Raw genomic sequence first — 26,420 nt, forward strand, 5'->3', positions numbered from 1 at the left:
TGCTTTCTTCTTGGAAGGAAGGCTATGACAAACCTAGACAGCACATTGAAATGCCAAGACATCACTTTCCTGACAAAGGTCCGTATAGTCAAGGCTATGGTCTTTCCAGTAGTCATGTAAGGATGTAAGAGTAGGACCATAAAGAAGGATATGTGCAGATGAATTGATGCTTTCAAACTGTGGTGTTGGAGAAGACTCTTGAGAGTCCCTTGGACTGCAAGGAGATCAAACCAGTCAATCCTAAAAGAAATCAACCCTGAATACCCATTGGAAGCACTGATGCTGAAACTCCAATACTTTGGCCACGTGATGTGAAGAGCCGACTCATTGGAAAAGACCCTGATGCTGGGAAAGATTGAGGGCAGGAGAAGAAGGCACAGAGGATGAGATGATTGGATGGCATCACCAATTCAATGGACCTGAACTTGGGCAAACTCCAGGAAATAGTGAAGGACAGGGAGGCCTGGCGTGCTGCAGTCCAGCAAAGAGCTGGAATCAACTTAGCAACTGAACAAAAATAACAAAGATAATCCAAATAATCTCTCCATCTCAATATCCTATAACAATCACATCTACAGAGTGTTTGCTAGATTGATTTGCTTCGTTCTGCTCTTACCCGCACAAGACAGGAAGGAGGAAATCTCCTGCTTAAAACATTTCATGGTCACCAGTGCAATCCAAAATCCTTACTATGACATCAAGCCCTGTGTGGTCTGACCTTTGGCTGTTTCTCTGGCCTCCCCCACCTTTCCTCACTTTGTCTACTCTGTCCTACTAGTCTTACTTTTTTTAAAATTTTTTTTACTATTTCTCAAATGTACCAAACACGCTGGAGAGAGTCGCTTCTCTCTGGAATACCCACTCTCCATCTCTTCATGTGGTTGTTTTCCTTCTTATTATGTAAATCTCAGCTCCAAGATCACCTACTCAGATCCTTTTTGTCATTCTCTGCCCACTTTGTCTATTTCCTTCACAGCACTTCTAGTTCTCTGAAATTATTTGCTTGTGTGTTTGTTGTCGGTATATGAGATTGTTGGCTATCCCAGGCTTCTCCTCTGCAGCTTAGACAGTCAAAATGACACGGTATCCAATCATAAACTACCCTTTAGGATGAATCCAGTATGTCCTGCTTATCTCATACTCTTGAATTATGATACCAATGACTCAACATGGTATTTGTCTGCCTAATATAAGGTTGGAGGAAAGATCACTCATATATTCCAGATACTTTGCTAATTAATAAAGATCCTTCATTAATCCAAAGAACAGGACTCCACAGGGGACAAACAGGAAAAAAAAAAAAATCTTTTCTTTCCTTTCATGGTCCCTTAGTAGACATCTGCAAAACACTATTTTCTCTTTCCCATGGATGAAATTACAAACAAGTTTAATAATTCTTGGTTACTCTTAGATAATAATAACAAAAAGTCCCTTACTTGACTTGAGACTCAGGCACACTCTTGGTTCTCTCAGTCTGATATGGTTCAAAATTACAAAGCTCTAAACCCCTTAACCCTCCATAACCTTCTCCAAACAAATCCTTTTTTTCCCCTCTCAATCTCTCTTCAATTTCTTACATCACTGAAGTAAGGGATGAGCCAACCCTCTCAATAGTCACCCTCCTTTGTAGGTACTGAAGATAAGCACTAACTACTTTGGCATGGATGGGAAGAGGGGATTCTTTATATTTCTTCTCTGCCTTTAGTTCTTAGCCCAATCTGCCTTCAGTATTTAGCTCAATCTAAGAATTCCATTTTATCACCCCATTTCAAAAAGTATGATTATATTTGAGCTTTTTGTTGCTTTAGCTCTGTTGAGTTACTTTACAGCCTCTTGAAACTGCCAGTTGCTTTTTTCATGTTAAATTCCTAAGTCTCCCCATGAAGAACTTGTGAGGAGGCTTAGGGGTTCATGTGGGGAGACATTACATTTATCCTCATGGCATTTATTTTTTCTGGATTCTAGATGGCACCATGACTTCCTTTTTATCTCCTGCTTTGGGAAAAGCTCTATCTGATATTATTATTGTACCCTCTGAGTTCTCAATATCTTCTTTCTAAATAGAAAAATCACTTTCCACTTCCCTGGTTCAAGGAGAGCCAAATGCTACAGCCTTGATCTGAAATCCTGACTCAAAGTGGAGAAGGGAGACTTCCCTGGTGGTCCAGTGGTTAAGAATCCACCTTCCATTGTAGGGGATGTGGGTTCCATCCCTTGTCAGGGAACTAGGATCCCACATGTCTCAGAGCAACTGAGCCCACATCCTTCAACCAGAGAGAAGCCTGCACAAGCAACTAAGACCCAACGCTGCTGCTGCTGCTGCTAAGTCACTTCAGTTGTGTCTGACTCTGTGTGATCCCATAGACGGCAGCCCACCAGGCTCCCCCGTCCCTGGGATTCTGCAGGCAAGAACACTGGAGTGGGTTGCCATTTCCTTCTCCAATGTGGTGTGAAAGTGAAAAGTGAAAGTGAAGTCGCTCAGTCGTGTCCGACTCTTAGCGACCCCATGGACTGCAGCCTACCAGGCTCCTCCATCCATGGGATTTTCCAGGCAAGACTACTGGAGTGGGGTGCTATTGCCTTCTCCGAGACCCAACGCAGTTATAAATAAATAAACTTTAAAAATAATAATAATAAAGCGGAGAAGGAGCACTCCACAGGAAGTTTATGCTCTAAATTTCAGGAGACCCACCGACACTATTAGCCTATTCAGGCCCCAAGTCTTTGCTAGAGTCCTACACCCCACCCTTTGTCTCTCTCTCATCCAATCAGCGTCTGGTATCTGTTTTCTTCAGCCAATTAGCTTCTCCAGGAGCTCTATCCATTTGTCTTCTTGATCATCAGTGGGCGGTGCCTTTGTCCTGAGCCCAATCACACCAGAGAGTGGCCCGCCTCTATCTTCTGTGACGGCAAGTGGGCGGGGCGGGACGATTCATAAGAAACCAGCCTGCTATCTGGAAACTCAGGTCGCAGCCCAGGAGGGCTGAGGACATGAACGGGAAGGAAGCTGGCACCCGGGAGACTTATCCTCTGGAATATTGCAGCAGCACGGGTGCTTTCCGCCGCTGCGGCAGGGAGCGCCGCGGAACACACAACGCCCACATCGCCGGTCGCGGGGAGACATTGTGGTGCAGGTGCTGAAGCAGCCCCTATCCAGGGACGCCGTGGTGATACTGCAGGTGGTGGAGCGGGATCTTTTCAACCAGATCGCGCGTGAGGTGACCCGACTAAGTCAGGAGGGTGCGGACCTACGAGGCGAGCGCCGGACAACCGCGACTGCTGAGATCGGCTCCACCCTCCGGTCGTTCCTGTCCTCGAGAGTTGCGCTTCGTGCCCGCACCACCTCCTTCCTGATGCGTGGCCGGCGGGTGGCCCGCGCGCTGTCCATGCTAGTCCGAAGGAGTGGGCTCCGCTTGGGGTCCCCCTAGGACAGGCCCCGTTGCCGAATGCTTGCGGAAAATCGTGGATTTACAGACATAGCTAGCTTATCATCCAGGCTGTAGCAGAGATACGTGCACCTAGACCTTTGGTGTGTTGCTGAAGAAATGAAGGTGTTTCCAGAGTAAATACCAGGAAAGGAAGAAACATTTGAAAATCAGGCAAAAATGTCATGGACTCGGGAAAAGTTCCAAGCAAACGTGAGGTTAGAACCCAGGCACGTGGACCAACCTTATACCTCTCCCCCTGATGAAGATGGAAATAAAAGGAAAATCTTTGCGTCTTATATGCTGCTTTGTGGGGTGGATGTGATGGGTGAGGAAAGCTCAGATAAAGATAGGGTTCCTCTAGTAGAGGAAATGTCCTGTCTCCTCCTCTCCATCCCTAGAGGGGCTCCCTCTAGTTATCTTCATCCCTCTTAGTTATCTTCATCCTCTATACCAGGATGCACTTGTGTATTCAAATGTAGATGAGAGATGAAGAAGCCAGAATGGCAAGTAGAGGGTACTGATAAAACACTAGCCATCCAAGTCAAGCTTACTTAGAAGAGGAGCCTAAAATTAGGACTGAAGGGTAAAGAAGAGTCTTTCCCCTCCCCTGGACAGGCCCCCTACATGTTTCTACTGTTTCCTGGCAAGTTAGGACTCTCCATTTAGAATTCCCTTTTGCTTTTCTCTCCTACTTCACGTCATGGGTTTATTCTTTCTCTCTCATCTCTGTCCTCTTATTCCTATTTTATTCTCTCCACTTACTGTCACTTCTGTTTTACTTCTAATTACCCATTTTCCTTCCTTTCTGGCCCTCAGCTTATTCTTGCCCCCTTTTTCTTTCTGTCTTTTCACCTTTTTCTTGTCTGTCTTTCATCTTTTTTTCTCTGTACTGAGAAAGTTTTACATTTGGGCCGAAAATGTAAAGCCCTATTTCTCTAAAAGGGCTGGTAAATGAGGAAGAGAGGTAACCTGCTAATAACCCCAGGAGTAAAATAATGTGAGAAGTATCTTTGGTAGGTGAGGATATGTGTTGAGAAAAAATTTAGTTGTAAGGCCTGTCTCTGTTTATTCCAACCCTTTCCCTGGGTTGTACAGACACCCAGCATGATGTCTAAAACAAAATGCTTGCTCCTCAGCCCTCTCCACTGGGAAAACACAAGTCTGGCTACAGCATCTGTTGAGATGACTATTTCAAGATAATTAGTTAAAGTCTTGATATTCTGAAGACATTAATTTCAGACTAAGAAGGCAAAACGAGTTCCTTGTAAACACTGGAAAAAGCAGATAGGATCCGAAAGCTGCTTGGCAGCAAGAAGTGAATGGTGTTCAAGGAGCATTCATGAAAATTTTTGGAAACAAATGAGGTGGGTTACATCTCCACTGAGACTTAAAAATAAGTCTGTATTTTCTTGGTACACTCTAAGATCATGACGACAGAATGAACAATGACATGGGGTGGGGGGGCTGTTGCTTATGGGGAATGGCTTGTAGCAAACATTCGCTTGCCATGTACCCCACTGTAGTACAACATGGAGAGAGGAGGAGAGATGGCAGAGCACTGTGGGAGGCTTTTTAGAAGTTATTATAAGACTCTCTTTGTAACCTGAGCATCTAGACTTACTGAGTCCCCTTTGTTTTTCCATTGCTAAGTCATGTCCAACACTTTGTGACCCTATGGACAGTAGCCTGCCAGGCTCCTCTGTCCATGGGGTTTTCCAGGCAAGAATACTGGAGTGGGTTGCTATTTCCTTCTCCAGGGGATCTTCCCGACTCAGAGATCAAATGTGCGTCTCCCTCATCTCCTACATTAGCAGGTGGGTTCTTTATCACTGAACCACCAGGGAAGCCCACTGAGTCCCCTACTCCCTGCCTACACCTTATACTGGGGCCTAGGAGATAGCAGATGTGATAGTGGTGAGTGCTCCAGGATCTCCAAAGCCATTACTAGCTGAAGGTCTGGGCCTTGCTGATACATTAAAGCTCAGTTTATCTTGGGAAAATCTTGTCTAAGGGGTGGGCAGGATATGGGAAAGAAATGTCAAAGGAGAGCAGAGGAACAACTGGGAAGCTTGAGGGAAAGACCCTAAAGCATTAAGGAGACAAAGTTCCAAGATCAGGAAGAAAAGACCCCCTCTAAATCAGATGACTCTGACCCTTCATTATTGTTCCATCCTCCACCCCCATATAAATCCTACCCTGCCCTATGCTTGCACCACCTCCTCCTTAGCCTGCCCCCAATTCTTGCTCTGCCAATCAGCTCCACTTAACCCAGCTCCCCACAACAAGGTAAGAAGACCCCGTAAGTCCCATGGCATTGTTATCTTATATTTGTGTATCTACTTCTAGGAGGTCAAACAGCAAGAATGCAGCCCAGTGAAGCTAGAACCAGAGCCATAAAGAACTTGAATGCAAAAATAAAACCAAATAAATCAGTGCTTTTTAATTACAATTATACCCTGTCAATCATAAACAATGTCATTGATAAAACACTTCTCCAAGGTAAAATCTCCTAGTAGTCTAAAGTCTAAATAACTGTAGATTTACAGTTCAGTTTGTCTATCTCAAGATCCTTATGCATCAAGCTTTTGAGTTGCTCTTTTGTGACCCCATGGACTGTAGCCTGCCAGTCTCCTCTGTCCATGGGATTTCCCAGGCAAGCATACTGGAGTGGGTTGCCATTTCCTTCTCCAGGAGATCTTCCTGGCCTGTGTCTCCTGTATTGGCAGGCAGATTCCTTACCACTGAGCCTCCAGGACTTCAAGTAGCACATTTTTATTTGTCCTTTAATAAACATATTGGGCTTCCCAGGTGGTGCTAGTGGTTAAGAACCCACCTGCCAATGCAGAATTTAGCCAAATAACTTTATAGCTTTTCTTAGTCCTGCCCAGACAGCCCTAAAAAATTTGTCTTCTTTCTACCTGGTAATATTTCAGCTGCTCTCAGAAGGTATTCTAGGTATTTCAAGTATCTTGCTCTAACACCACCTCTCTTTCTAGTTCACTCCTGGTCCACTCTTGACCCTACTGGAACTCCAGCCAACATCTTGTCACTGACCCACTCCACCTCTATCCTCCCTCTTCTCTTTGCCCAGCTTACAGTCCAGGTTCTACCATTGTAGCCATTCCCTGGGCACACACCCTTATGTCCCTGTCCCCTTTCCTTCAGACTTAATCATTTGGCAAGAAGTCTTTGCTACTGTCCTTGTAGCATTTATATGGAAATGTGAGCCCAACCCTTTCCTGGGCACAACAGCTTGCCACTTCCCTACACCTCCATCCCAGCCATGTCCCTCTTTTCTATCACCAATTTTCTCACAACTTTAGGGATTCTTAAGCTGAGATTCCAGTGGAGAGAATTCAGACACCTATGAGTTTTAAAGGGAAACAGTTTATATATCTATCTTCAATAAACTCTGGCTAAAATTGAGCATCTCCTTCCATTAACAATGGAGACAGCAAACCACAGTAGGACCTACTGTCATGAGTAAAAATCATAGATACTTTCATACCACATTACAGTTGCAGGTATTTCAGAATGTCATTTATACTTATCACTAACTCAAAATGCTCTGTATCTTGTTATTTAATGTGTTAATAAATAAGCACACATATTACTATACCACAAATTAATTTTAGCATTTTTATAACAATTCCAACATAATTAGTTTCCTTTGTAACCCCATATATTTTGTCTTATGCATTTAAAAACAATGTAAGGGAACTTTCTTGACATGATCAAAGGCATATATGAAAATCCCACAACTAAGAACATAACCAATGTGGAAAGACTGAAAACCTTCCCTGTTATATCAGAAACAAGACGAAATGTCCATTCTCACCATTACTATTCAATATTGTGCTAAAAATTCTTGCCGAAGCAATTGGGCAAGACAGAGAAATAGAAGGCATCCAAATTGGAAAGTAAAACTTGCTGTCATTACATATGACATGATCCTGTATGTTAAAAATCCCAAAGAATACACACACAGAGAAAGAGACACTATTAGAGCTAATAAATAAGTTTAGTTTGGCAAAATTGTAGAATACAAGATAAAAACACACAAAATTCAGTTGCATTTCTATATACCAGCAATACCATTTACAATAACCCCCAAAGAATAAAATACTTTTACATAAATTTAACTAGAAAGGTGAAAGACTTTTTACATTGAAAACTATAAAACATTGCTGAAAAAAATTAAAGGCTTAAATAAATGGAATGATACCTCATATTCATTGCCTGGAATACAGTATTGTTAAGAGTCAAAACCACCCTTAGTGATGTAATCTGTAACAAAATTTCTTTTCTTTTCTTTTTTCTCTTTTTTTTTTTCAGAAATAGAAAAGCCAGTTCTCAAATGTATCTATAATTACAAGAGCCCTGGAATAACCTCAACACTCTTGAAGAAAAAGAACAAAATTGAAGGACTCATGCTCCCTGATTTCAAAACTTATTATAAAAATATAGTAAAGGTCATCAAAGCAGAGGGGTACTAGAATAAAGGAAGACATATAGACTGCTGGAATGGAACTGAGACACCAGAAATAAGCCCATCTATCTAGGGTCAATCAATTTTGAACTATGGGGAAAGAATAGTCTCTTAAACAAATGGTATTAATACAGCTAGACATCCACGTGCAGTGAATGAAGTTGAATCCCCTACCTCATACACACCAAAATTAACTTAAAATAGATCAACAACATAAATATGAGATAAAATAATGAAACTATTAGGAAAAAACTAGGGATAACTCTCTATGACCTCAGATTTGGCAGTGGATTCTTAAGGTACCAAAACCATGAGCAACAAAAGAACAGAAAAATTACTTGTAATCAAAATGAAAAAATGTGTGAATCAGGGACCTTATGAAGAATGAAAAGACAGGGCTTCCCTGGTGGTCCAGTGGTTAAGAATCCACCTTATAATGCAGGGGACACTGGTTTGAGTCTTGGTCTGGAAAGATCCTGTGCCATATAGCAGCTAGGCCCATGTGCCACACTGCTGAGCCCACACTCTGGAGCCTGTGACCTGCAACTACTGAGGTCACACACTGCAGCTACTGAAACCTCTGTACCTGGAGCCTGTGCTCAGCAACAAGAGAAGCCATGGCAATGAGAATTCCACTAACCACAATGAAGAATACTTCTTGCTCACCACAACTAGAGAAAGCCCATGTGCAGAAAATAAAATAAATCCTTTTTTAAAAAATGAAAAGACAACCTACAGAATGGGGAAAAAAAAACTTGCAAGTCATATAGATAATAAAGGTCTAGTATCCAGAATACACAGAGAACTCTTACAACTGAATAACAAAAAGACAAACAACTCAATTTTTAAAATGGACAAAGGAATACACATTTCTCCAAAGAAGACATACTAGTGAAAAACAAGCACATGAAAATACATTAATCTTTGAAAGTCACTCAGTGGTGTCTGACTCTTTGCAACCTGACTACAGTCTGTGGAATTTTCCAGGCCAGAATACTAGAGTAGGTAGCCTTTCTTTTTTCCAGGGGATCTTCCCAACCCAGGGATTGAACCCATGTCTCTCACATTACATGTGGATTCTTTACCAGCTGGGCCACCAGGGAAGCCTGAAAATATTGGAGTGGGTTGCCTATCCCTTCTCCAGCAGATCTTTCCAACCCGGGAATCAAACAAGGGCCTCCTGCATCACAGGCAGATTCTTTCCCAGCTAAGTTACCAGGGAAGCCCATATTAATCTTTATGGAAATGCAAATCAAAACCATAGGAAGAACCACTTCATACCCAGTAAGAGTGGCCATACTTTTAAAAAGGCAAGGGGAATATAGGAGAAATTGGAACCCCCATATGTGGCCAGTGGGAATGTAAATTGTTCAACAACTGTGGAAAACAGATTCCAATGTGGAAAACAGAATTACCAATGACTCAGCAATTCTATTCTTAGGTATTTAGCCAAAGAGTTGATAATAAGTACTTAAGCATGTGTACACACAAGTTTATGGGAGCACATTCACAAAGGCAAACATTGCTCAAATGTCTGGCAATGGACAAATTGTGATCTATCCATACAATGAAATATATTCAGCCATAAAAAGGAATGAAGTACTGACATATGTTCCAATATGGGTGCATACTTCCTTGGTGTGTGTGCTCAGTGAAAGAAACCCTGCATGAAAGATCATATATAATATGATCATATATAAATTCAATTTACATGAAATAATCAGAAGAGGTAAATTCACAGAGATACAAAGCAGATTGGTGATTGCCAGGGGCTAGATGAAGGGAGGAATAGGGAATGCTGAGGACTGAATTGTGCAATCCCAAATTTGCATGTTGAACCCCTACTCCCCAATGTGATGATATTTTAAGATGGGGCCTTTGAGAGCTAATTAGATTTAGACAACATCATAACAGTGCAAAAACTTCCCTGATGGCTTAGAGGGTAAAGCGTCTGGTCGCAATGCAGGAAACCCACGTTCAATCTCTGGGTCAGGAAGATACTCTGGAGAAGGAAATGGCAACCCACTCCAGTACCCTTCCCTGGAAAATCCCATGAATGGAGAAGCCTGGTAGGCTACATACAATCCATGGGGTCGCAAAGAGTTGGACATGACTGAGCAACTTCAGTTTCACTTTCCCTTTCATAAGAGTGGGGCCCTCAGAAGCATAAGAACATAAATTTTTATTATGTCACATAGTCTTCAGTGTTTTATTACAGGAGCCCAAGCTGACTAAAACAGGGAGTAACTGCTTAACAGGTACAAAGTATCCTTTTGGAATGATGGAAATATTTTGGAACTTAAACAGAGATAGTGGTTGCACAACATTGTGAATGTATTAAATGCTACTTTGAATAGTTAATTTTATGTTACTTCTATTTCTCCTCAGTTTTTTAAAAAAACCAAACCCTGGGGAAGTAGGCCTCACCACATGGCCAGAGGTGTCCAAAGAAATGCTGAGGAGAGAAACAACACTGGATCATTGCCATTAATACAACATGCCATGTAATGTCACACCATGAAATAAATCGAAACCTTGATTCTGTGGTTTCCTGCCGCTAGCATTCCATATTGCCGATCCCCTTTCAGGTAGAACATCTCCCAAAAGGCATCGGTATGTCCTGTCACCATCTCCAGTCTCTCCCCCAACCTCACCAGAACCCTGACCCACTGCATTCTCAACTTACTCCCCTTGGCAGCATTGGACTTTCGATCACTTTTTTTCTCCTCTACCTTCTTTCTCCATGCGGCTTCTACAAACCACAGTCTCCTCTTTTTCTTTCTTTCTCACTGGCCATTCTTTCTCAGCCTTCTATGCAGTTTCCTCTTCTTTCTCAACTTAGTAGAATGTCCCAGGGCTCAGTCTTTGGCCTCACTTTCCAAGTGAGCTCATTCTGTTTTATGGCTTTTTTTTTTTTTCTTTTGCCCTTTGCACACACAGTATCTTAGTTCCCTGACCAGGGATCCAAACCGTGTTCCCTGAAGTGGGAGCATGTAGTCCTAACCACTGGACTGCCAGGGAATTCCCTGTTTTATGGCAGGGATACAGATAAGTACAATTTATTGGCTAATGAGTTTCCACCTTTATATCTCCCACAGTACTTCAGATGCTTGTATCTATCTACTTGACACCTCTAATAGGCATCTTAAACCTGAAGATCAAAAACCATATTCTCCCTTCACAATCTGCCTCCTCCCTGGTTTCCCTACTGGCCAATTGCTCAGGCCCAAACACCTCTAATTACATGCCACTTCTTTCCTTCTTGTGCATCAATAAATCTTATTGACTCCACCTTCAAAATAGATCCAGAATTTGACTGCCTATCACCATCTGGCCTGCTGACCCTGGTCTGTCCAAGGGAACTTGCAGTAGCCTCTCAACTGTTCTCTCTGCTTCATTCTTGTGCTCTCCCATCTACTCTCCATGCAGGCCATATCTTACCAACGTCAGCTCTCCTCTTCACTCAGTGTCTCAATATACAGGCTGGAACCAAGCAGTCCCAGCCACGCTGTCTGTTTTGCATTCTTTGCTGGACTTTGCATATGCTCTTCTCTCTCCCCACAGATATTCTATCTGGTCGTTCACTGACAGTCTACTCAAAAGCCACATCCTGGGAGACCTTCTGAACCACCTACCTCTCCCTCTACCCTTCTTTCTCTATTTTTCTTCATAGTACTTATTACTCCCCCACATATAATTATTTTGTTTACTTTCCATCCTTCTTTCCTGGAATGTGAGCTTCTCAAGCACAGATAAATATTTTGTTTTCTTCTCTGCTGCATCCATGGTCTTTACCCTCCAGGCTCTCAGGACTTTCTGGGTGAGCTAGAAGGAATGAAGGCTGATTAAGCATGTTGAGGAAAATTCAGCTAGCTCACTGGTGTACATGAGAGACTGTGAGGTAAGGTCAGACTGGCCAGAAATCCCTGAAGGCCAAATAGACCACCAGAGAAATTAGAATATTATTGTCAGGGTTGTGGAAAACATCCCCCCCTTCTCTCAGTGCTTATGTCCTCCCTTCAGTGAAGGCTCCAACGTGAAAGAAAAGATTATCTAAAACTTGGAAATAGAAAAGATATTATTAGTGACAAAAATTCCCACTTGGACCAAAATTTAGCCAGGCTCCTCTGAGCCCTCTTTTCAACTAAACCTTGATCTTGGGCTTCCCAGGCTCTGCCTTGTATGGTCTAATTTTAATAAGAATCCTGTTAGGATTCTAGTAAAAATCTCCTTACCTTTAATATCTGATCACCCTCCCACAGCTAAACAAATTCCTCATCCCCCTCCCCATCTTCTAGGTAATATATGATGACCCTGGCCTGCCTTCAGCAGAAATCTTATTAAATCAGTTTAGCAAGAATCTCTCTACTCTTGATGTCTCCTCACAGTGATTTTTCCATCCACCGACCCCACCCTGCTCCTTAGCTATAAATCCCCACTGTTCCTTGCTGTATTTGGAATTGAGCCCAGTTCTATTATATAAGGTCTCTTTTCTCCTACTACAATAGTTCTTGGATAAAATGTGTTCTTACAGCTTTCACTGCTGTTCGGCTCTGATTCTCTTGGACACAAGTTACCCTTACAGTGGAAGGCTTGGCATTCTCTAGCACTTCTTTGGGGATTATCTGATTCCATGTGCACCTTTGACTGGCTTCTATTGACTATTTTAGAGTTCTGTATGGGTAGAAATTAACCTGTAGAAAATCGACAGTGATGCAAAGTGTTTCTGTGTGGGAGCAAGGCCAAAGATTCCTATGTATCACAACACAAATAAAATTTGTGAAGAGAGGCACCTGATTTATTTCTGGTAAAAAAAACAAAAAACCCAAGGTAGAAACCATACCTTAAATATCATACCCTTGATAAATTAACCCATCTCACATCTGTTAGCAATCTCTTTTCAAATTCCCTTGTCTGACTATTAAAAAAAAAAAAACTCTTCGAAATCTGCTTTGAATTGGTTATAACATCATACAGAGACCCTCATTAATGAGTTGAGTAAAATCTTGCTACATGCATCACTCATATATTTGCTTGGAATCATGTGTTTTACTTTTTGAAAATTATTTTTAGAAAAAGGCAGTGAGATCTTACTTGACAATCACAGTCTAAAAATAGACCTGCACCATGTCATTGCTCTGCTTTTGTTTTGTCCTCACAGCTTGCATGTTCCTTTGGGCTGACTATCCCCTTCACTAGCAGTCAGTTTGCCAGGGTAGGGACCTCCTCTTTGTTCACTGCTGTATCAATTTCCCACAAAGGACCATCTAGTCAAAGCTATGGTTTTTCCAGTAGTGTATGGATGGATGTGAGGGTTGAACCATAAGGAAAGCTAAGCGCCAAAGAATTCATGCTTTTGAACTGTGATGTTGGAGAAGACTCTCGAGAGCCCCTTGGACTGCAAGGAGATCAAACCTAAAGGAAATCAATCCTGAATATTCATTGGAAGGACTGATGCTGAAACTGAAGCTCCAATACTTTGGCCACCTGATGCAAAGAACTGACTCATTAGAAAAGACCCAGATGCTGGGAAAGATTGAAGGCAGTAGGAGAAGGGGATGACAGAGGACGAGATGGTTGGATGGCATCACCGACTCAATGTACAGGAGTTCGAGCAAGCTGCAGGAGACGGTGAAGGACAGGGAAGGAAGTCTGGCCGTGCTGCAGTCCACGGGCCGCAACGAGTGGGACAGGACTGATAGACTGAACAACAAAAACATATCGATTAAGACTCAGTGAATAAATGAATGAATGAGTGATTGAATGGTATGTGGTCTGGAGCACAAGAAGCGGGACTTCCCAGTTGATGCCAAAGCACACTTGCTATCTTTGCTCTCTTTTGTTAAAACTGTTCCCCCTGAAATCTTTTTCAACTAGGCCTGACTTTGGACTTTCAAGCTTGTCTCTATAACATTCAATTTTAGCAGAAATCCTGCTCAGTATGTTTCACCAGAATACCCCATCCTTGATATATTATCACTCTGAATATATAATGGGGTTCCTGGTCCTCTACCAGGTGATATCTAATATCCTGGTCTACCTTCAGCAAGAACCCAGTTAGATATCCTTTTGGACAGAATCCTCCCCCCACCCCCCGCCCGCCCCCCCACCGCCGCGCCCTTAGTAATTTTTCATCCACTGAATGCACCCTACCTCTCTCTTTGGCTATAAATTTCCAGTCTTGCTTGTTGTACTCAGAGTTGAATTCAATCTCACCTCTCCTACTGCAAGACCCTGGTGCAGTAGTAGCCATACATATCTTGATTGCTATCCCCCACACCACCCATTTAATAAAGTCTTCCTTACAGTGCTTTAAGGAGTGTCAAGAACGAGTAACGTTCTTCTTTAACACTGATAGCCCTCCATTATCTCTAGCCAGGACTGGGTGACTTGGTAGAGGAGGAGGTGTGGGTCTTAACAGGATGGGTATGCCAAAGACAATAAGGCAGAAAGCCCTAATAATTTGGAAACAACGGCAATCACTGTTGCTTCCTCTGTGGCAAGCTATTTCCATACACTTTCCTTGTATTCACTCAACAAGCCAGTTTTCCCCAGGTAGGGCCAGGCACGTGCGGCGGGAGCCTGGGATCTGGCAGTGGCGGGTCGCCCGATGGGCAGAAACCTGGCACTTTCTTTTTGCTTTTGCTACTGTAGTTTCCTTCCTTTGCTGGGTCGGATGGTCACTAAACCCTCTGGTTTTCTAGCGGGATTGTCCTTGCTTCTTGACTCGATTTTCCTGCCAACCGGAGAGGCTAGGCAGTCGTCAGGAACTCAAACCCGGCATTCTCCAAGAGTTCTTTCGCAGGCAGCCGCAGGCGCCCAGCGCAAGGTTCTCCTCCGCCCTGACCTGGTGGATCCGCCGACAGCCTGCGCAGTGAGGCGGGGCAACGCAGCAGGCTGTCGCAGAAAGCAGGCCGTTCCAGAACAAGTTCTTTTCAGCGTGTCAGGATGGCCGAGTGGTCTAAGGCGCCAGACTCAAGGTGTGTACCTTCCCCGAGGGCATTCTGGTCTCCGAATGGAGGCGTGGGTTCGAATCCCACTTCTGACAGGCGTGTTTTTGCAACTTTTCGCGAACGTATCCAAGAACATTTCCCGTTAGTGCTGGCAGTTTTTGTTTTCTGTTTCTGAGACAGCGGCCATATTCAGACTTTACGTTGCTCCGGTTCTTCATTATCTGTTTTCTTCGGCTTTGCAGCGGCCGAGAAACCGGTCAGGTGGAAGAAGGAGGCGGTATGAATACCGGAGGTTCTAGTAACCGCATTGAGCAATTCAGTTTACGTCACATTTTATACAGTTAGTCTAGCTTACAGTAGAGGGCTTTCTTATGTGTTCCCTGGTGGTCTAGTGGTTAGGATTCGGCGCTCTCACCGCCGCGGCCCGGGTTCGATTCCCGGTCAGGGAAAGCACTTTTATTGGGGTTTTTTGTGTTGTTGTTTCAACTTAACGCCAAAAATACAATATTGGCTACCTTTCTGTTCAGGAGAACGTAATTACCAGAGGAGAGGATTAGTCTGGTTAAGGAGTGCCGGCTGTCTGTGGATCACTGTCCTATACTTAACGATACCTTAATACAAGGCAGACAGCACTAACTGATCCCAAAAGAAAACTCTGATGCTGCCACAAGTGCCAGGTCTTCCAATGCCCAGGATTAAAAAAAAAAAAAAAAGTCCCCCGAATACTCAAAATGATATTAGAATGACCGATGTCACCTAGAGGGGGCTCACTGCTCACGACTCAGGCAAGTTTTACTATACAAAGGAGTCAGGAAATTCTTCCCACCCCAACACGTTCCTTTCTATTTTGAAAGTAAACTGAAATAAGTAAAATAATGACATAACGAACACCGTGTTCTTTCTACCTACATACGACATAAGTTAATATTTTGCCACATTTTCTCTTTCTTTCTAGACATAATCAGAGCTTCCTCAGTCTCCCACCCGTTTGAAAGTTGCATACATTATTACACTACTCCATGTCACACCTGAGAAAATCAACATTAACTTGTCATCAGATGCCAGTCCACATTTGAATTTACCCTAATTGTTCCCAAAATATCTTTTATAGCTGCTTTTTAAATTTTTTTATTCTAGAAATTTCCACTGCTCATTTTTCTGTTGTGACTCCTGTGGAAAATAATCTATTTTAATAATAAAAACTCTTCAGCCACATTTAAGTTCTATCTTCTTAGTATTTGTATAATATTCTGACCCTCTATGCTTAATTTGTTGTTTTTGAAAGTATTCATTTCTCCCTGAGTATCTTTTCTAGACCTCCAGGCCAGGCTGTTAGGATATAGCCTACCTCCATATTAGTTACAGCTTGGCTTACCAAACTACCCTTGAACAAGTAATTTTGCCTCTGCTTTTCTCTTTCCTAGCTGTTGGCTTTTTTTTTTCCTTTTGGTAATTCAGCATCGTGTGGAGTATAGCATAGCAAATGATGACTGCTGGTCAGATTTAGCTGAGTGCAAGTCCTGACTGGACTTTTCAGAAGGCAAGCTGTCTATTCTCTCTAAGCTTTAGTTTTCTCATCTGTAAAGCTGGCCAATCAAAGAATGAATAAGAAAGAGAATGAAATTTCATCTAACCTTTAAGTTTCATTTTGAAATTTTCCCTCCTCTTCAAAAGGAATTGGAAGGAACCTAAGTATATATATATATGTTGTGTGTGTGTGTGTGTGTGTGTGTGTGTGTGTGTGTAAAGAATTGAAAAAAGCTGGGAAGACATATACTAAATGTAACTGATTTTCTATAACTGGTAGGATTATGAAAATTTTTAATTTTCTTTGTCCTAATGTCAGGCATTTGCTGATTTTTCTACCATGAGTATATACAATTTATTAGTAGAAGAATAATACAATTTATTTGAAAAATTGCTCACATGTTATACAAAAATCAATTCAAAATGAGTCATAGACTTAAATGTAGCACTTAAAACTATAAAACTTTATGAGAAAACATAGGAGAAAACCATTAAGACCTAGTGCTTAGTGAAGAGTTCTTAAAAAATGACATGTAGGAAAATATTAAATTGGACCTCATCAAAATGAAAAACTTATTCTGCAAAAGACCTTAAGACAATGTAAAGACAAGCTACAAACAGAAGAAAAATATTTGCAAACCACATCTCTGACAAAGGGCTCATATCTAGGAGGTAGAGAGAACTCTCAAAACTCCATGATAAAAAAGTAAACAATCCAATTAGAAAATGAGCCAATGGCAGGACAAGACATTGATGTTCAGTGTTGTTGAAGTGCAAATGAAAATCACAATGAGATATCACCACAAGCTTTTCAGAATAGCTAAAATAAAAAGCAGTGATAACAGCAAATGCTAGTGAGGATGACAAGAAACTGGATCACTTGTTCATTGCTAGCGGGAATGTAAATGGTATAGCCATTTAAGAAAGAGTCTAGCAATTTTTTTTTTTTTTTTTTTTAGGAAACTAAACATGCAGTTACTATATGACCCAACAATTACATTCTTAGGCATTTATCCCAGGGCAATGAAAACTGATATTTACACAAAAACCTGTACACAAATGTTCAAAGCACTCTTATTTATAACAGCCAAAAAACAGGGAACAATTGAAATGCCCTTCAACAGGTGAATGGTTAAACAGGTGGTAGTACCACCATACCATAGAATACTACTCAGCACTAAAAATAAATGAACTACTGATGCAGGATATAACTTGGATATACCTCAGGGAGTTATGCTGAGTGAAAAAGTCAATATCAAAAGGTCACATACTTCATGATTTCATTCACATAACATTTTAAAAAAGAAAAATTATAGTGATAGAAAACAGATTACTGATTGATAGGGCTTGGAGATGTTGGGAGGTAGGGAGTGGGGCAGAAGTGACTAAAGAGGCATAGCAAGAGGGATATCTTTGCGTTGATGAAATAGTTCTGTATCTTGTTGTGGTTGCAGTTAGAAGAATATGCACATGTGAAATAATAAAAGACCTAGGAATAAACCTACCTAAGGCGACTCAATGGACTTGGGTTTGGGTGGACTCTGGGAGTTGGTGATGGACAGGGAGGCCTGGCGTGTTGTGGTTCATGGGGTCCCACAGAGTCGGACACAACTGAGCGACTGAACTGAACTGGAGACAAAAGAGCTGTATACAGAAAACTATAAGACACTGATAAAAAAGAATAAAAGACATTAACAGACGGAAGATATATCTTGTTCTTGGGTCGGAAGAACCAATATTGTGAATATGACAATATTACTCAAATCAATCTACAGATTTAAGGCTGCTGCTGCTGCTGCTAAGTCGCTTCAGTCGTGTCCGACTCTGTGGGACCCCATAGACGGCAGACCGCCAGGCACCCCCGTCCCTGGGATTCTCCAGGCAAGAACACTGGAGTGGGTTGTCATTTCCTTCTCCAATGCATGAAAGTGGAAAATGAAAGTGAAGTCGCTCAGTCGTGTCCGACTCCTAGTGACCCCATGGACTGCAGCCTACCAGGCTCCTCCATCCATGGGATTTTCCAGGCAAGAGTACTGGAGTGGGTTGCCATTGCCTGCTCCAGATTTAAGGTAGTCCTTCTCAAATTGTGGCTCAGCCAGTAAAGCGTCTGCCTACAATGCGGGAGACCTGGGTTCGATCCCTGGGTCATTAGATCCCCTGGAGAAGGAAATGGTAACCCACTCCAATACTCTTGCCTGGAAAATCCCATGGACGGAGAAGCGTGATAGGCTACTGTCCATGGGGTTGCAAAGAGTCAGACACGACTGAGCCACTTCACTTTCCTTTCCTTTTATCAAATTGTCAATGGCATTTTTTCACAGAACTAGAACAAAAAAGGTCACAATTCGCATGGTAAAATAAAAGACCCCAGAATAGCCAAAGCAATCTTGAGAAAGAAGAATGAAGCTGGAGGAATCAACCTTCCTTATTTCAGACTGTACTACAAAATTACCACAAGGGCTTCCCTTGTGGCTCAGCTGGTAAAAAAATCCGCCTGCAATGCAGGAGACCTGGGTTCCCACTCCAGTATTCTGGCCTGGAGAATTCCATGGACTATAGTTCATGGGGTCACAAAGAGTCAGGCCCAACTGAGTGACTTTCACTTTCACAAAACCACAGTCATCAAGACAGTATGGTACTAACACAAAAACAGAAATATAGACCAATGGAACAAGACAGAAAGCCCAGAGATAAACCTACACACCTATGGGCAACTTATCTTTGGCAAAGGAGGCAAGAATATAAAATGGAGAAAAGACAGCCTCCTCACAAAGTGGTACTGGGAAGACTGGACAGCTACATGAAAAAGAATGAAATGAGAATACTCCCTAACGCCATACAAAGGTAAACTCAAAATTGATTAAAGACCTAAATGGCTTCCCAGGTGGCTCAGTGAATAAAGAATCTGCTTGCAGTTCAGAGGACCCAGGAGGTGTGGGTTTGATCCCTGGGTTGGGAAGATCCCCTGGAGAAGGGCATGGCAACTCACTCCAGTATTCTTGCCTGGAGAATCTCACAGACAGAGGAGCCTGGTGGGGTGCAGTCCATAAAGTCATAGAGAGTTAGACACGACTGAAGCGACTGAGCACACAAGGATACTATAAAACTCTTAGAGGAAAACATAGGCAGAACACATTTTCACATAAGATCCTCTATGACCCACCTTCTAGAGTAATGGGCAAGAGAGTTCCAGAAAAACATCTATTTCTGCTTTATTGACTACTCCAAAGCCTTCGACTGTGTGGGTCACAATAAACTGTGGAGAATTCTGAAGGAGATGGGAATACCAGACCACCTGTCCTGCCTCTTGTGAAACCTGTATGCAGGTCAGGAAGCAAAAGTTAGAACTGGACATGGATCAACAGACTGGTTCCAAACAGGAAAAGGAGTACGTCAAGGCTGTATATTGTCACCCTGCTTATTTAACTTATATGCAGAGTACGTCATGAGAAACGCTGGGCTGGAAGAAGCACAAACTGGAATCAAGATTGCCAGGAGAAATATCAATAACTTCAGATATGCAGATGACACCACCCTTATGGCAGAAAGTGAAGAGGAACTAAAAAGCCTCTTGATGAAAGTGAAAGAGGAGAGTGAAAAAGTTGGCTTAAAGCTCAACATTCAGAAAACTAAGATCATGGCATCTGGTTCCATCACTTCATGGCAAATAGATGGGGAAACGTGTAAAGTGTGGTCCCATCACCTCATGGGAAATAGATGGGGAGACAGTGGAAACAGTGTCAGACTTCATTTTTGGGGGCTCCAAAATCACTGTGGATGGTGACTGCAGCCATGAAATTAAAAGACGCTTACTCCTTGGAAGGAAAGTTATGACCAACCTAGATAGCATATTAAAAAGCAGAGACATTACTTTGCCAACAAAGGTCCATCTGGTCAAGACTATGGTTTTTCCAGTGGTCATGTATGGATGTGAGAGTTGGACTGTGAAGAAAGCTGAGCGCCGAAAAATTGATGCTTTTGAACTGTGGTGTTGGAAAAGACTCTTGAGAGTCCCTTGGACTGCAAGGAGATCCAACCAGTCCATCCTGAAGGAGATCAGTCCTGGGTGTTCATTGGAAGGACAGATGCTGAAGCTGAAACTCCAGTACTTTGGCCACCTCGTGCGAAGAGTTGACTCGTTGGAAAAGACCCTGATGCTGGGAGGGATTGGGGAAAGGAGGAGAAGGGGACGACAGAGGATGAGATGGCTGGATGGCATCACCGACTCCATGGGCATGAGTCTGAGTAAACTCCAGGAGTTGGTGATGGACAGGGAGGCCTGGCGTGCTGCGATTCATGGGGTCGCAAAGAGTCGGACACAACTGAGTGACTGAACTGAACTGACTGAACTAAACTCAAACGATTTCGGATAGCAAAGGAAACCATAAACAAGATGAAAAGACAAGCCTCCAGATGGGAGGAAATAATTGCGAATGAGCAACTGACAAAGGATTGATCTCCAAAATATGTAAGCAGTTCATGCAGCTCAACATGAGAAAAACAAAGAACCCGAACAAAAAGTAGGCAAAAGGCCTTAATAGATATTTCTCCAAAGAAGACATCCAGGTGGCTAAAAAACACATGAAAAAATGATCAACATAGCTTATTATTAGAGGAATGCAAATCAAAACTACAATGAAGTACTGCTTCACACTGATCAGAATGGCTATCATCAAAAAATTTACAAATAGATAATCTTATGAGAGTTCCCTTGTATGTTATTTGTTGTGTTTCCCTTGTTGCTTTTAACATTTTATCTTTGTCTTTAATTTTTTTCAGTTTGATTACTGGGTGTCTTGATGTGTGGGTTTATCCTGTCTGGGACTCTGCACTTACTGGACTTTGTTGACTGTTTCTTTTCCCACGGTAGGGAAATCTTCAACTATTTTCTCTTCAAATATTTTCTCAAGTTCTTTCTCTCTTCTTCTTCTGGGACCTTTGTAATGTGAATATTGGGGCCTTTAAAGTTGTCCCAGAGTACAAATTTTTTTTCATTCTTTTTTCTATATTTTGTTTTGCAGCAGTGATTTCCACCATCTGCCTTCTAGGTTATTTATCTGTTCTTCTGCCTTAGTTATTATGCTATTGATTCCTTCTAGTGTATTGTTCATCTCTGTTTATTCTTTAGTTCTTCTAGGTCTTTGATAAACATTTATGGCACCTTCTCCATTTTTTTCCCCCAAGATCCTGGGTCATCCTGGATCCTAGGTCCCCCTGGCCCTATCATTATTTTGAATTCTTTTTCTGAAAGATTGCCTATCTCCACTTCATTTAGTTATTTTTCTGGGATTTTATGCTATTCTTTCATCTGGGAGATAGTCCTCTGCACTTTCATTTCAATTAACTTTCTGTGGTTGTGGTTTTCATTCTGGAGGCTGCGGGATTGTAGTTCTTCTTGCCTCTTCTGTCTGCCCTCTGGTGGATGAGGCTGATGAGAGGGACTGTTGTTTAGTCGCTCGGTTGAGTCTTGACTCTTCGTGACTCCATGGACTGCAGCAGGCCAGGCTTCCCTGTCCTGCACCATCTCCCATAGTTTGCTCAAACTCATGTCCATTAAGTCGGTGATGCCATCCAACCATCTCATCCTCTGTCATGCCCTTCTCCTCCCGCCTTCAATCTTTCCCAGCGACAGGGTCTTTTCTAATGAGTCGGCTCCTTGCATCAGGTGGCCAAAGTATTGGAGCTTCATCTTCACCATCAGTCTTGGTGCTGGGGAAAACTGGAACTTGTTCTGGTGGGCAGGGTCCCGCTCAGTAAAACTTTAATCTGATTATCTGCTGATAGGTGGGGCTGCACTGTCTCTGTTAGTTTCTTAGCCTGAGGTTACCCAGCCCTGGAGTCCACAGGATCTATGGGAAACCTCTGATAGGATTGTTGTTGTCTAATCGCTAAGTCTGCTAAATATTGGAGGAATAGGAAATACTTCAGTATCAATATTTCCAACAAATATTCAGGGTTGATTTCCCTTAGGATTGACTGGTTTGATCTTGCAGTCCAAGGGACTCTCAAGAGTCTTCTCCAGCACAGAGTTCAAAAGTATCAATTCTTTGGTGCTCAGCCTTCTTTATGGTACAACTCTCACATTAGTACATTACTACTGGAAAAACCATAGCTTTGATTATATGGACCTTTGTCAGCAAAGTGATGTCTCTACTTTTTCATATTCTGTCTAAGTTTGTTAAAGCTTTTCTTCCAAGGAGCAAGCATCTTTTAATTTCTTGGCTGCAGTCACCATCCACAGTGATTTTCGACCCCAAGAAAATAAAGTCTGTCACTGTTTGCATTTTTTCCCTGTCTATTTGTCATGAAGTGATGGGACCAGAAACCAAGATGTCAGTTTTTTGAATGCTGAGTTTTAAGCCAGCCTTTTCACTCTCCTTTTTCACCTTCATCAAGAGGCTCTTTAGTTCCTCTTCACTTTCTGCCGTTAGGGTGGTATCATCTGCATTTCTGAGGTTGTTGATATTCTCCCAGCAATCTTTTTTTTATTATTATTATTAAGATACTGAGTTTATTTCACGTGTATATTTTTGTCTCCCCACCATTTCCATCTGTCTGACCACCACTACTGCTATTCCTATCATAACATTGCATGCATACTTAAAACCAAGCAAAGGATGGAGTTCCATCTTTAAAAACTAAAGAGGCATTTTGGACCACACATTCTTGGGAATGGAACGTGGATAACATTTATCAGACCTGATAGGGAAAGTTCTCATTCTGCATTATAAAAAGGACAGCCAGATATCAACTGTTACAGAAATGAAATAAGACGGAAACTTTTTAACAAACTGTTTAAACTATTTTCTTAAAGAGACTTCTTCCACTGCCAGAGATCTTGAATAGCCTCCTGGTCAGTCATCTGGAAACAATTCTTCACATAATTGATAAACTTGGCTTCCACTTTGGGAAGGGAACCACCTTTTTCTATCCTTGCTTGCATTTTTGCTTTAATGTCTTCTACGGAGCTAGGTCCTCTCAGTGCTTTAGGTGCTTTTTCCTGTTTTTTTTTTTTTTTTTTTTAAGGATTCTTGCCCTTTTGATCTTGGTGTTGACAGTTTTGAGTCTTTTCCATTCTGGTTCAACTTTTGTGCATTTTTGACTGGAGTATCTCATACAGATTTCTTTACTGGAGCTTTTTCTTCAACTTCGTCATCAAAATCATCATCATCATCATCTTCTTCATCTTCATCAGAGCAATCTTTACTTTTCTCTGGGGAAGCTTGCTACCACAGAACACTTTCCAGATATACTTGGGAGTTTCACATCCTCCTCCTCTTCATCTTCTGACTCTGCATCTTCCTCCACAGCTACTAAGTGCTGTCCACTGATAGGCACAGGCCCTGAACCACACTTCAACTGTAAGACCACAGGTGATATAATTTCAAAGCCCCCAAGGGAAGCTGTTGGCTGTATAGACATTTTCAAAGTTGCCAGTGTTACTTTAATTGGACTGCCTTCATAATTCATTGCCTCTGCTTCAACAATGCATAATTCATCCTTTGCTCCAGCCCCTGAACTGACCATTCTTAAAGATAACTGGTGCTCATGTTCATCATTATACACCTTGACGTGATAATCTCTATCAGCCTTTAGTTCACAACTGAAAAGATAGTCTAGGGCCTCAGGGTGCTCATGTTCATCTCCATTGAATCCTCCATGGGTTGGCGACACACACTTAAGTGGGAGAGAAGCTGGACGGACTTAAATGACTACTGTTCGAATGAGCAGTCACGCAGGACAGAATCACACCAGGTCCCAGCAATCTTGATTTCAACTTGTGATTCATCCTGCCTGGCATTTTCCGTGATGTAATCTGCATATAAGATAAACAAGCATGGTGACAATATACAGCCTTGACATACTGCTTTCCCAATTTTGAATGAGTCCATTGTTCTGTGTCCAATTCTAACTTGCTTCTTGATCTGCATACAGATTTCTCAGGAAGCGGGTAAAGTAGTCTGGTATTCCCATCTCTTTAAGTATTTTCCACAGTTTGTTGTGATCTACACAGTCAAAAGCTTTAGCGTAGTCAATGAAGAAGAAGTAGATGTTTTTCTGGAACTCTTGCTTTTTCTATGATCCAATGGATATTGGAAATTTAATCTCTGATTCCTCTGACTTTTCTAAATCCAGGTTGAACATCTGGAAGTTCATGGTTCATGTACTGTTGAAGCCTAACTTGAAGGATTTTGAGCATTACCTTGCTAGCATGTGAGCTGAGCCCAATTGTATGATGGTGGACATTCTTTGACATTGCCCTTCTTTGGGATTGGATGAAAACTGACTTTTTCCAGTCCTGTGGGCACTGCTGAGTTTTCCAAATTTGCTGGCATATTGAGTACAGAACTTTCACAGCATCATCTTTTAGGGTTTGAAATAGCTCAGCTGGAATTCCATCACCTCTACTAGCTTTGCTCATAGTGATGCTTCCTAAGGCCCACTTGACTTCACATTCTAGGGTGTCTGGCTATATGTGAGTGACCACACCATCGTGGTTATCTGAGTCATTAAGACCTTTTTTGTATGGTACCTTTGTGTATTCTCGCCATCTTTTCTTAATCTCTTCTGCTTCTGGTAGGTCCTTATCATTTCTGTCCTTTATTGTGCCCAGTTTTGCATGAAATATTCCCTTATATTTCTAATTTTCTTGAAGAAATCTCTAGTCTTTCCCATTCTATTGCTTTCCTCTATTTCTTTGCATTCTTCACTTAAAGAAGGCTTTCTTTTCTCTCCTTGCTATTCTCTGGAACTCTGCATTTAGTTTTGTATATCTTTCCCTTTCTCCTTTGCTTTTCACTATTCTCTTCGCAGTTATTTGTAAGTCCTCTTCAGAAAACCATTTTGCTTTCTTGCATTTCTTTTCCTTTGGGATGGTTTTGGTCACCACCTCCTGTGCAGTATGATGAACCTCTGCCCATAGATCTTCAGACACTCTATCATATCTAATCTCTTGTATCTATTTGTCACTTTCACTATATAATCATAAGGGATTTGATTTAGATCATGCCTGAATGGGCTAGTGATTTTCCCTACTTTCTTCAATATAAGTCTGAATTTTGCAGCAAGGAGCTCATGATCTGAGTCACAGTCAGTTCCAGGTCTTGTTTTTACTGACTTTATAGAATTCCTCCATCTTTGGCTGCAAAGAATATAATCAATCAATCTGATTTTGGTATTGGTCAGCTGGTGATGTCCATGTGTAGAGTTGTCTCTTGTGTTGTTGGAAGAGGGTGTTTGTTTTGACCAGTGTGTACTCTTGACAGAACTCTTTTAGCCTTTGTCCTGCTTCACTTTGTACCCTAAGGCCAACCTTGCCTATTGCTCCAGGTATCTCTTGACTTCCTACTTTTGCATTCCAATCCCCTATTTAACCCCCCAAGTTGTAAGTAATTATTTTATGCATGCTAAGTCACTTCAGTCATGTCTGACTCTTTGTGACCTAACTCTTTGTGACCCTATGGACCATAGCCCACCAGGCTTCTCTGTCCTTGGGATTTCCGAGGCAAGAATTCTGGAGTAGGTTGCCATTTCCTTCTCCAGAGGAGTCTTTCCCAGCTCAGGGATCAAATCTGCATCTCTTAAGTCGCCTGCATTGGCAGATGGGTTTTTTACCTCTAGCACCACCTAGAAAGCCCTGTTAAGTTAATCTTATTTCCATTATGGCTTGCAATTATAATTATCTTTTATTTTTTGACTGCTATTAATTGTGATAGCTGATAAACATCTTTTTACTGTTGTGATTATGTATCTTTGTTTTAATACCATTGTATCATGACTAGTCAACAGAAAATAATAGAATTCTATATCGCTGAAACTAACACTTAATAGAAAAATTTGTAATCAGTTTTTAAAATCCAGATGCAGATTAGAATTATCTTGGATATTTTTGAAAAAAACAAATGCCCCTGGTATTTTTTTTTTCTCCAAACCTCCAGATGTGATTCTAAGAGCAGCCATGTTTAAAAGCAACTGGACTGTATGATTATCTTTTACTTTTATCTAGTCTGTTTTTGGTTTCCC

The 26,420-nt window shown here is 41.9% G+C and overlaps 2 non-coding genes and 1 pseudogene across 2 annotated transcripts; 2 read left to right on the top strand and 1 right to left on the bottom strand.

Annotated features, from left to right (window-relative positions):
- Window positions 1-1,697: 1,697 nt before the first annotated feature.
- LOC122700016 lies at window positions 1,698-24,058 on the bottom strand (annotated as a pseudogene).
- On the top strand, window positions 14,860-14,965 carry TRNAL-CAA. Its single transcript has 2 exons — window positions 14,860-14,897; window positions 14,920-14,965. It is a non-coding gene; the product is annotated as a tRNA-Leu (tRNA).
- On the top strand, window positions 15,248-15,319 carry TRNAE-CUC. The gene has a single exon. It is a non-coding gene; the product is annotated as a tRNA-Glu (tRNA).
- Window positions 24,059-26,420: the final 2,362 nt, after the last annotated feature.

This window comes from Cervus elaphus, chromosome 9 (assembly GCF_910594005.1).
Source record: "Cervus elaphus chromosome 9, mCerEla1.1, whole genome shotgun sequence".
NCBI classification, from domain to species: Eukaryota; Metazoa; Chordata; class Mammalia; order Artiodactyla; family Cervidae; genus Cervus; species Cervus elaphus.